Here is a 9,849-nt window from a genome sequence, read left to right as displayed (position 1 = left end):
TCCATTTAAGTTTCTATGTTTCTTCTGAGTTTCTATATGTTAAATTATTGTCTTCATACTTTCCTCTAATTCTTTGAACAGCTATACAATAGCAGCTTTAGGGTTTTTTTTTGTTGTTGTTGTTGTTGTTGTTAGTTAAATCCAACACCCACACCCAATCAGTCAGTTTCTAGCAATTCCTTTTTTCTCTGTGTGAGCCATGCTTTCTTATTTCTTTGTATACCTCATTTTTATAATATTATGTGGAAACCTGAGATATGAGTTTTTTCTATTGTTTCTTAGTTGGAACTTTTATTGCTGTGAAGACACTACGACCATGACAACTCTTATAAAAGAAAACATTTAATTGGGGCTGGCTTACAGTTCAGAGGTTTAGCTCATTGTTATCAGGGCAGGAAGCATGGTGGCATGCAGACAGACACGGTGCTGGAGAAGGAGCTGAGAGTCTATATCTGGATCTGCAGGCAGCAGGAAGAAAGAATGACACTGGGTCTGGTTTGAGCATCTGAAGCCTCAAAGCCCGCCTAGGCAACATGAGAGCCTGTCCCAACAATAACAAGCACTCCCAACCCAAACAAAAAAACAAAAAAGAAACTATATGTGGTAGTTTGATTGAAAATGACCCCCATAGACTTATAGGGAGTGGCACCATTAGGAGGTGTGGCCCTGTTGCCTGGTTTCCTTTCTTGGTTTCATTTTTAACCCTTACTTCCTGGGGACTCCCCCTTATCTCCATAGCTCAGTGGTCAGCCAATCCTTTGGGCAGAGGATGTTTTCAAATACCTTGAACTTGTAAGATATTCACTCTTAGCAAACTGATCTGTATGTGAGCTGTGGAATTTAGTCAAGCTTGCCTGAACTGTCATGTTCTCCGGGGTGGAGATTTTATGGATCTCCCCTTTCTGTGTGTGTGCTTCTCCAGACAGCCAGGCCTGCAGAGGGAAGAGAGCCTTTCCATGGCTCTCACTGACCTTCTATCTGGTCTGCTGCTCACCTCCACTGGACTAGCAAAACTCCAGGTCATTTCCACCGTTTATTGATTTTGTTGCTGACTTAATTGTCAACTTTCACCCCAGTTCAAGTCAAGTCCCCTTTTGTGGATGCACTTCTGTGTTTCCCCGGTAACCTCCCTCTGGCAGGACTATCATTGCCAGTGGCAATGTGGAAGGTGATGGAGTGAGGAGTTTGCACCTTGCCAGGCTTTGATCTCTGATGCCAAGTTCTAGTTTTCCAGAAATAGATGCTTCTCGGTGTGCTGTTTGGCTTTGGTTATCTTGAGACCCCAGCAAACATGAACATGATTTCTAGTCGGGTCTTCTGGCCATGAGCCAGGATGTAGAGGAGGCCTGGATAGAAGGATTTGGTGAGGTGACCGGAGGAGACAGGAGAAGGTGGCTTGTAACAGAAACGTTTTTTTGCCCACATTTCCAGGACAGCCATCAGGAAGCCTGAGGTAGCAAGGTGCACATCACCAGTGGGGACAAAGGAGGGTTTCCCTCTAGGAATTCTAAGTGGTGCCAGCAGACAGAGATTTCTTGGGATCATAGCTGTGGCAGAGATGGTTACTGTATCACATGTGAATGGTCTGTGCAGGATTGTCATTATCAGTGGAGCACGTCATGTAGATTGAACCTGTCTATCCTGTGATCACGACATTCAGTTGGACATGACAGATAAATGAATGAACCACATTGTCAAGCTGGAAAAGAGCAGAGAATAAGATGTCATGTCAGCCAGGCAGTGGTAGCACACTCCTTTAACCCCTGAGGATCTGTGCGTTCAAGACGTGGTCTACTGATTGCATTCCAGGACAGCCAAGGCTGTTTCACAGAGAGACCCTGTCTCAGAAAATAAAAACAAAAAGGATATTGTGCCAAGAATGACAAAAGCTTCAGGTGAGAGAAAGTCCAACTCTGTAACGCTCTGTCTCTTTACGCTCTACGCATTATGGCATGGTTCACAAGCTGGGCAAGGGTCTGGAGATTGAAACACACACACATAACACACAGAGACAGAGACACGGGTCATCCTTGAATTCCCCAAGAATGCTAACTTTATTGTGTTCACAGTGCCGTCCCTGACCAATGGCCACACGCTGACTCTCAGGATCCTTCAGCTGCAAGCCACCAGAAACCACTCCCCTGTCTCGTGCTCAGAGCAGCTGCAAGCATAACAAGTTGTTCACTGGAAATTCAGGGTCTGGGGGGTCCACGGTCCCCAGCACAACTCTATTCAACGTACATTTGGAAACAACATAAAATGTAAGAATATGCTAGGCATGGCGGCACATGCCTCTAGTCTGAGCACTGAGGAGGAAGGTAGATCACTCAGAGAGCTTGAGACCAGCCTGATCTACACAGAGAAGAAGCAGGCCAGCCACGGTTGCATAGTGAGACCTCTTTTCAAAAAGAAAAAAAAAAGTAAGAATTCACTCTCATTGTTTTTGAAAAATGTATCCAATTTCTAAATCATATATCATTTTATTGTTGAGTCAAAATTAAATTAATAACTAAAGGCAAAATTTGCAGAGTAAGATTTAACATTAAGGATCATCAAAGGAAGTGAATGGAGCCAGATGAAGGCAGTTTTGAATTAATGAATGCGGGAAGGGCAGGAGGCGTGAGAATGCCCTGAAGATACTTGGAAGAGGACCTGACTGTCATTTTGATTTCTGACAGTACCTAGATAAAGAAATTATGGGGTAGGATTTCGTTTTAATTAAAACTTTATTATTTTATGTGAATGGTGTTTTCCCTGTATGTATGTAAAACATGTGCACGCCCGGTGCCCAGAAGAGGGCGTCCTCAGTCCCTTTTCTGCCGTCTTTGGTCAGTACAGCTGGTCACACCCTTCTCATTGTCCTCATGCAGCTAGTCTCTTTGCCGAGGACAGTCATCGTCTGTATCTGCTTCAGATCTGCCCACATCAGTTTCCTCCTTCTCCACACAGTGCTTCTCTGCTCATGAGTGACACTATTCTGGGGAGACTCACCCCAGGTAGGGAATCAACAATGGACTGAAGCAAGGACACCACCCTAGTCCGGTTTGGTGAACCACGCGTTCTACTGAGGTTACCTACAGGAATACGGGTAAAGGGTTACAGGAGCAGAGATGATCCTAAGACTGCTACATCACCAAAGCCTGCCCCAGCACGGGTGACAGCTCACAAAAGCTGGGAAATCTGGAGCCTGCTGCACAGCCTGCAGGCAGCTCAACAGGTTGGAGAGTGGCCTTTCCAGACGGCACAGCCAGTATTAGCTTCTTCCAAGCAGTTCCACTGGTCTGGGAGTCTCTTAGCGGTCCTTACAGTTTCCTAAATGTTTGAAGAGGGAGGGGTTTAGTGAACGCAGTCCATTTCAGGGACTTCCTGAAGCTTTTGTGAGCTGTTCAGTGTGCTCAATGGGCTTCCCTGCCTGGTGGAAGGTCTCATCACCCGTCAGAACGCCCTGCGTCTTACCACACTTTGCTCTGTAGCTGCACCTTAGAGGACAGAGCTACACAACAGCTCTTCTGACCCGTCTTTCTCTGTCTCTGATGTGTGCTTTGTTCTCTCTCAGTTTTTCCAGACTGTCCAGTAGAGAATCCACTTTGTTTGAGTCAGCTCCACCTTAGTGACCTCAAGGTCACGACCTACTATCCACTCCTAGAATTGAAGCCACTTTTGTCCCTTCCTGAGGTATTTCCTGATCCGTGCTGGTGTTCAGAGGGAGTCTCAGGAGCAACAGGAGGAGGAAGAATGTGTGTTGGAGAACTGTGTGTCCCGGAGAACTATATGTCTTCATAACTGTCACGTTGAAAGTTGGTCCAAGTCACATGAGGAACTGCACATTCCCGCCACAGATCATTTTGTATGACTTCCCCTCCCATCAGCACAGAGCTTTCTGGCCACTGACAGGCTCTGGCCCTGAAAGCAGCCCTCATCACTGCTAGTGCAATTGCTGACACAGACACAAGGAGTGAAGCAGGGAAGTGGCAGGCAGCTCGCAGGGAACTGCTAAAACATTTTAATAAATTAAGTATTGGAAGAAACAGACCTGAGACCTGACTATAAGCTTTTACCTACTTCATTGTTTGTTTCTTTTGTTTGTTTCCAGATAGGGTTTCTCTGTGTAGCCCTGACTGTCCTAGAACTCATTCTGTAGACCAGGCTGGCCTCAAACTCACAGAGATCGCCTGCCTCTGCTTCTGGAGTGTTGGGATTAAAGGCATACCACCACACTCTACTATTCTTTAGCTATTTTTGGTGGGCTTAAAATTCTCCTCAGCCCCTGCCAGGTTTGACTGTTCTTCTCTCAGTCATGGTCTTGGCTTTCATGCTATTTGCGCATCCAGTTGGGTCCAGCTTGCATCAGATGGCATCCTATAAAGTCTGAGCTTTTGTGGGGGCGGGTACACAGGTATCCTGAGAATTCAATACAGGAAATCATCTGCCTCAGAATTTGTAGTGGGATCTCATTCCTGCCCCATCCTTCAAGACGCCATGCCTTGGTTGATGACAGGAATTCCTTCCTGAGGCAGTTTCCAGCCTCCAGATGTGAAGACCACTCATCACCTCACGTCAGAGACCTGCTCCAGAAACTGCAAAAACTAACAGTTCTCAGACCTGCGGACTTGCTCTGCAAGTGACGGCTCTTGTTGGCACCCAGTGCTTTCTGGAGCTTTGAACTCCAGCTCAGAGCTATCCAGGTTCTTGGGTTAATTTTGAGCTGACCGTTGTACTCTTCACATCTGCCTGTTCTATCTTGGAGAAGAGTGAGACCAGAACCTGGCTGGGAACAGGAGATGGTCTCTGCCAACCTCCTTGGTTTTGTACCTGTGCGTCCTAGGTTAACTTTTGCATCTGCAGCCAGATTAATATCTAAAGCTTATTCAGTCGTTATGGAATAATCTTTTTGCACACTGCAAAGATGTGTCTTTGCCAAGGCACCTTCTGATTGGTTTAATAAAGAGTGAAATGGCCAATAGCTAGGCAGGGGTATAGGTGGCACTTCCAGGCACAGAGAGGACGCTGGGAAGAAGAGAGACAGAGTTGCCAGCCAGATGCTGAAGAAACAGCATAGGCAGTATGAAGAGACAAGGTAATAAACCATGTGACAAAATGCGGATTAAAATAAATGGGTTAATTTAAGTTACAGGAGCTGGTGGGACAAGCCTAAGCTAAGGCTAAGCTTTCATAATTAATGGTAAGTCTCCGTGTCATTATTGTGAGTTGGCGGCACAAAGAAAAATCTGACTACATACAGAAATTATTCTGTTACCCTTTCCTTCTACAGAAGCCCAGGCATTTCTCTACTTAATATACTGAACACCTATCAACATACTGTACTGGCTCTTAACATGAAACTTATTGCTTTGTAGTCTGGAATGAGATACAGTGAACAGACAATTATAACATTTAATAGTAAGCATAGGTACATTTAAGTTACATGTATGAACACACACAGAGTGAGCAGGACTTGGGTGTAGTGGATGCTCTTGGTTGGCCCTACCAAAGGCATGCCACTGCATAAAACACACATGCAACAGAATCAGCACTGGGGAAACAGACAGGGGATACCTCAGGAAAGATGGCAGAACGTGGTCACCTGACATGGCTCTCAGCCAAGATGGCAGCGAAGTCACCTGACCTCAATTAAGATGGTGGCAAGGTCACCTGACCTCAGTGAAAATGGCAGCGGTTATATGTTGTATGGAAAAGTCACAATTTTTAAGCTGCAGGGATCTTAAGTTTAATAGTAAGAGAGAGCTAGAGTCATGATCTGCCCTGCTGCTGAGCCACCATACCACAAGCCACAGTGGGGAGCAAAAGGCTGAAATTGAAAACAGCCGCCTCATGGAGCCGACCAATTTTGTTGGCAGCAGTAGCAGTGGCAGGGACAGTCTGAGGAAACTCCTTTCATTTGCCTGTGCACTGACAGTAGTTAGAAAGCTCCCATAAAAGTGGAGCCAGCGGGACACCGGCAGAGTGAGGGTAGGAGCTGAAGAAGTAGGGCATTAAGGCCTGTGGTCTTAATGGTCTAAAAGGCATCCATCCCAGGGGGAGGCTGGATTGACGGACATGGATGACTTGTTACCTATAGCTGAAACTGTGAAAACCAATGAAACTGGCAACACCACAAGGCCTATAGGGAGACGTCTCCCTACCCATATAGGCAGGGTATGAATTGGTGGTGAACACCACAGGGCTTATAGGAGAGCGTCCTCTGCCTACAGGTAGGGTACTAAAATCTGACTGGATCCAGTCAGGGCGACTTGGAAGCCAGAGAGGCCAGAGGTCACTCTGAGTAGCTTTTAACCCCAAAACCAAACCAAACCAAACCGAAAACAAAAATAAATAACATGGCAGGGAAAAAAAAAGAAAAGAGAAAAGGAAAAAGAAAAATCTGAGGGATCCTAGACCCCCAGTTGTGGGAGGACTGACCCCAGGTCATCCAAACATGATTTCAGCAATCCAGAGATGAATGTCAGCGAAGGGCTCAACTGTAGCCATGAAGGCCGTGGTTGGGGGATTTCCTCCCATTTCTAAGAACACCAGAAGATTTCCAGGAGCTCAACAGACAATTCCTCGGGATTGGAGAAACAGTTAAGCTGACCAGAGTGGGGGGAACTCACCAATTGAAGCCGATGGTGTTTGTAGAAATTGCGCTCAGGCGGAGTGGAGAGCTGTTGTAAAGAAACCTGGTTCCCAAGCCCAGGGATCCATGTGTCCTCAGCCGTCCTGTCTGTGGGCAGGAGGAAACATAAAGAGCCTGGCAAAGTTATGGCACTATTGTTATGGTTTAAATAAAATGCTGCAGGTCTCCAAGTGGCTGCAGTAGGCCACAAGTCCCAGGTAGGGAGCCGCATGGTGGATGAGAGACCTCGATGGGGCAGCCAGTCCCACGAGGAGAGACAGACAGATGGGCATGCCATGAGACCATGCTGCAGGTCTCTGAAGGTGGCTGGTCCCAGGCAGGGAGGCACATGGTGGTCTAGAGACAGAGGATAGGCACGCCATGCGCCATGCGGAGTGAGGGTGGATATTTATTTAGTGGATTATGGAAGGGAAAGGGGAGAAGGAGAAAAGAGGAGAAGGAGATTGAGAGAGAGAGAGAGAGAGCTCTTTGAGAGGGATACAATAAAGGGAAGGGACTCAGGTTGGAAGCTGAAGATCAGCTTGCTTTGGGGGATGGAGGAGGGAGTGGGCATGGCTTGTCTCTTAAAGGGACAGAGCAGACCACTACACATAGCTTTGCATAGAGCAACCTACAGTTTTGCCATGCTTGAGAAGATTGTGTCCACATCAGATTCTTTACTACGTGAGTGTTAAGATTCTCAGTAATACACTTGAGTTCACAGAGCAAATTTTGTCATGTTGGTAACAAGAACAGCAAATGCTCTAAACTGCTAATCTCGTCCCTCCTTGCCTCATTCTGAGTCAGGGTCTCTCTGTATAACTCTGACTATTCTGGAACTCACTATATAGGCCACACTGGCCTTGAACTCAGAGATCCACCTGCATCTGCCTCCTAAATGCTGGGATTAAAGGTGTGAGTCACCCCCACCTAGTGGGATTGAGATAGTTATTACCAGGAAACTTTCTCCCAAGATCATACTTATGGGGCCCACAGAAGTGAATCTGCTCCCTTTTGACTAAAGGTCAGAGAGTTCAGATCTGATCTTGTTCCTTCAAGGTTATTGACAGATTTAATTTAAGGTGTGGCTACTAATAGAATATCTTGACTTAGGGTGTGGTTACTTGATGTTTTGGGGTATTAAGATGGTAACCACTTTTTTCCTTGTATCATGATAATAATCTTTTGCGTTCTTCCCCTTTTTTGGATTAGGATATTTAAAGATTGTAAGAAATAAACACGGGTGGTGTTCACTGGATTGCCCTCCCAATACTATCCTGTGTCTCTATCTCTTTTGTATCTCTGTCTATTCTGCCTATCATCTCTAATCCACATGCCCCTACCCTGCCCTGGAACATAGAAACCCTTTGAGGATGGACCCTGACAGGTGTTGCCCCTTGTATGGCTACAACAGATGGCACCCCAACATGGGGCTACGACACATACTAAACATAAATGTGTATAAAATAAACTGCCTGGTGTCAGACACTAGAAGTTTGAACCAGCACTATCTATTGAGTAATGCTGAACCAGATTTCCTTCTTGCCCCAGGAAGGTCATCTCTCTGCCGGCCATGGCATTGGCAGGGATCCCTGCAGCTCCAAGGTGAAGTGGCATCTGCATAAGGCTGGTCCCCTCAGCAGTGACCACAGAATCAGAGTTGGAACCAAAAGGATTGATGTGGTATCCAGGAAGTGCCCAGCACTCTTCCCATTTGCAATCCTGGCCCTCAGAGGTGTATGGGCTCTTTCGCAGGTGTAACCTGTTAGGATTGCACTCTCTTATTATTCTTCCTTCTTACTGGTTCTGTTGTCTAACCCGTTTCTCGGGACTGGTTTAACATTCCTGTAATCAGATGTGTTGGTACATTCATGTAATCCCTCTTTGGGAAGATGGAAGACAGAGGATTCAGGAATTCAAGGCTAGCTGCAGTGACATAGTAAGTCTGAGGCCAGCCTGAGCTACATGAGACCTTGTCTTGAAAACAACAAAAGCAGAGATTATTGCTGTAATATGCGTCCTGTCCCTTTAAGAGACAAGCCACGCCCACTCCCTCCCCAGTCCATGGAGGCAAGCTGATTTTCATCTTCCAGCCTGAGTTCTTCCTTTTCGGTCTCTCTTTCAAAGTGGCAGCTTCTGTCTCTCCCTTCTCCCCACTTCTTCCCTCTCTGTTTCTTTGTTTCTCTCTGTTCTTTTTCTTCCATAACCCACTAACTAACTATCCAACTTCACTCTGTATGACGTGCCTATTCGTCTCGATCTCTCTTCCACCATGTGGCTTCCTGCCTGGAACGCAGCTGCTTTCGTAGCCTGCTGCAGCCACTACGGCATAGTTTTATGGCCCACTGCCCACTGCTGCCATTCAGGGACCTGCAGCATTTTACGTAAACTATTACAATATGGATGTCGTGTGTCTCCCACTGGCCCATATGTTAAATGCTTTACCCCAGGTTGACAGCAGAGGTGGTGAGTGTTATTCTTATATCTTTAAAGGGGGGAAGGCCGGTCCCATGAGGGGCGGCGGTCCCATGAGGTGACCTTGAGGCCTCAGCAGGTCCTCCAGGCCTCAGCAAGTCCCCTGAGGCCTTGGTGGTTCACCTTGATGGGTGGGAGACCAGGGCAAGTGAAAGACAGACAGATACATCATGAAGAGAGGCGAGTTTATTTAGTGGGTTATGGACTGGAAAGGGAAGAAGGGGGAGGAAGAGAGACAGAGAGAGAGAGGTAAAGAGAGAGAGAGGGGAAGAGAGGGAGAGACAGTAGTTACCTCTTCAGAAGAGAGCCGGAAAGAGAGAGCACAGGCTGGAGGATATCTGCTTCCCTCATTGGAAGGGGAGGGGTTGGGAGAGGGCGGGGCTTGTCTCTTAAAGGGAGGCAGAGGCAGGTGGATCTCTGTGAGTTCAAAGGCAGCCTGGTTTACAGAGATAACTCCAGGACAACCCGGGCAACACAGAGAAACTCCATCTCAAAAACAAAACAAAATAAACAATTAAATTTATTTTTATTTTATGTGAATGAGTGTTTTGCCTGCTTCTATGTCTGTGGACCACATACATTCAGTGCCTGTGGAGGCCAGAAGGGCATTAGATCTCCTGGAACTGGAGTGATAGAGGGTTGTTAGCCACCACATGGGTAATGGGAATTGAACCCAGGTCCTCTAGAGGAGCAGCCAACGCTATCAACCACTGAGCATCTTTTGTGCCTCTTTCAAAATTTTCTGACTCCCTTTTAAAAGT

At 46.6% G+C, this 9,849-nt stretch overlaps 1 long non-coding RNA gene across 1 annotated transcript; it reads right to left on the bottom strand.

The window, feature by feature from the left end:
• Positions 1-326: 326 nt before the first annotated feature.
• Positions 327-9,417, bottom strand: LOC125388859 (uncharacterized). The gene is made up of 3 exons (XR_007228337.3): positions 9,381-9,417; positions 6,612-6,721; positions 327-1,699 (listed from the first exon to the last, which is right to left on the bottom strand). It is a non-coding gene; the product is annotated as an uncharacterized LOC125388859 (long non-coding RNA).
• Between the last annotated feature and the right edge of the window lie 432 nt (positions 9,418-9,849).

The sequence above is a fragment of the Myodes glareolus genome, chromosome 4 (genome assembly GCF_982192425.1).
Source record: "Myodes glareolus chromosome 4, mMyoGla1.1, whole genome shotgun sequence".
NCBI classification, from domain to species: domain Eukaryota; kingdom Metazoa; phylum Chordata; class Mammalia; order Rodentia; family Cricetidae; genus Myodes; species Myodes glareolus.
This window is presented reverse-complemented; position numbering and strand designations above follow the sequence as displayed.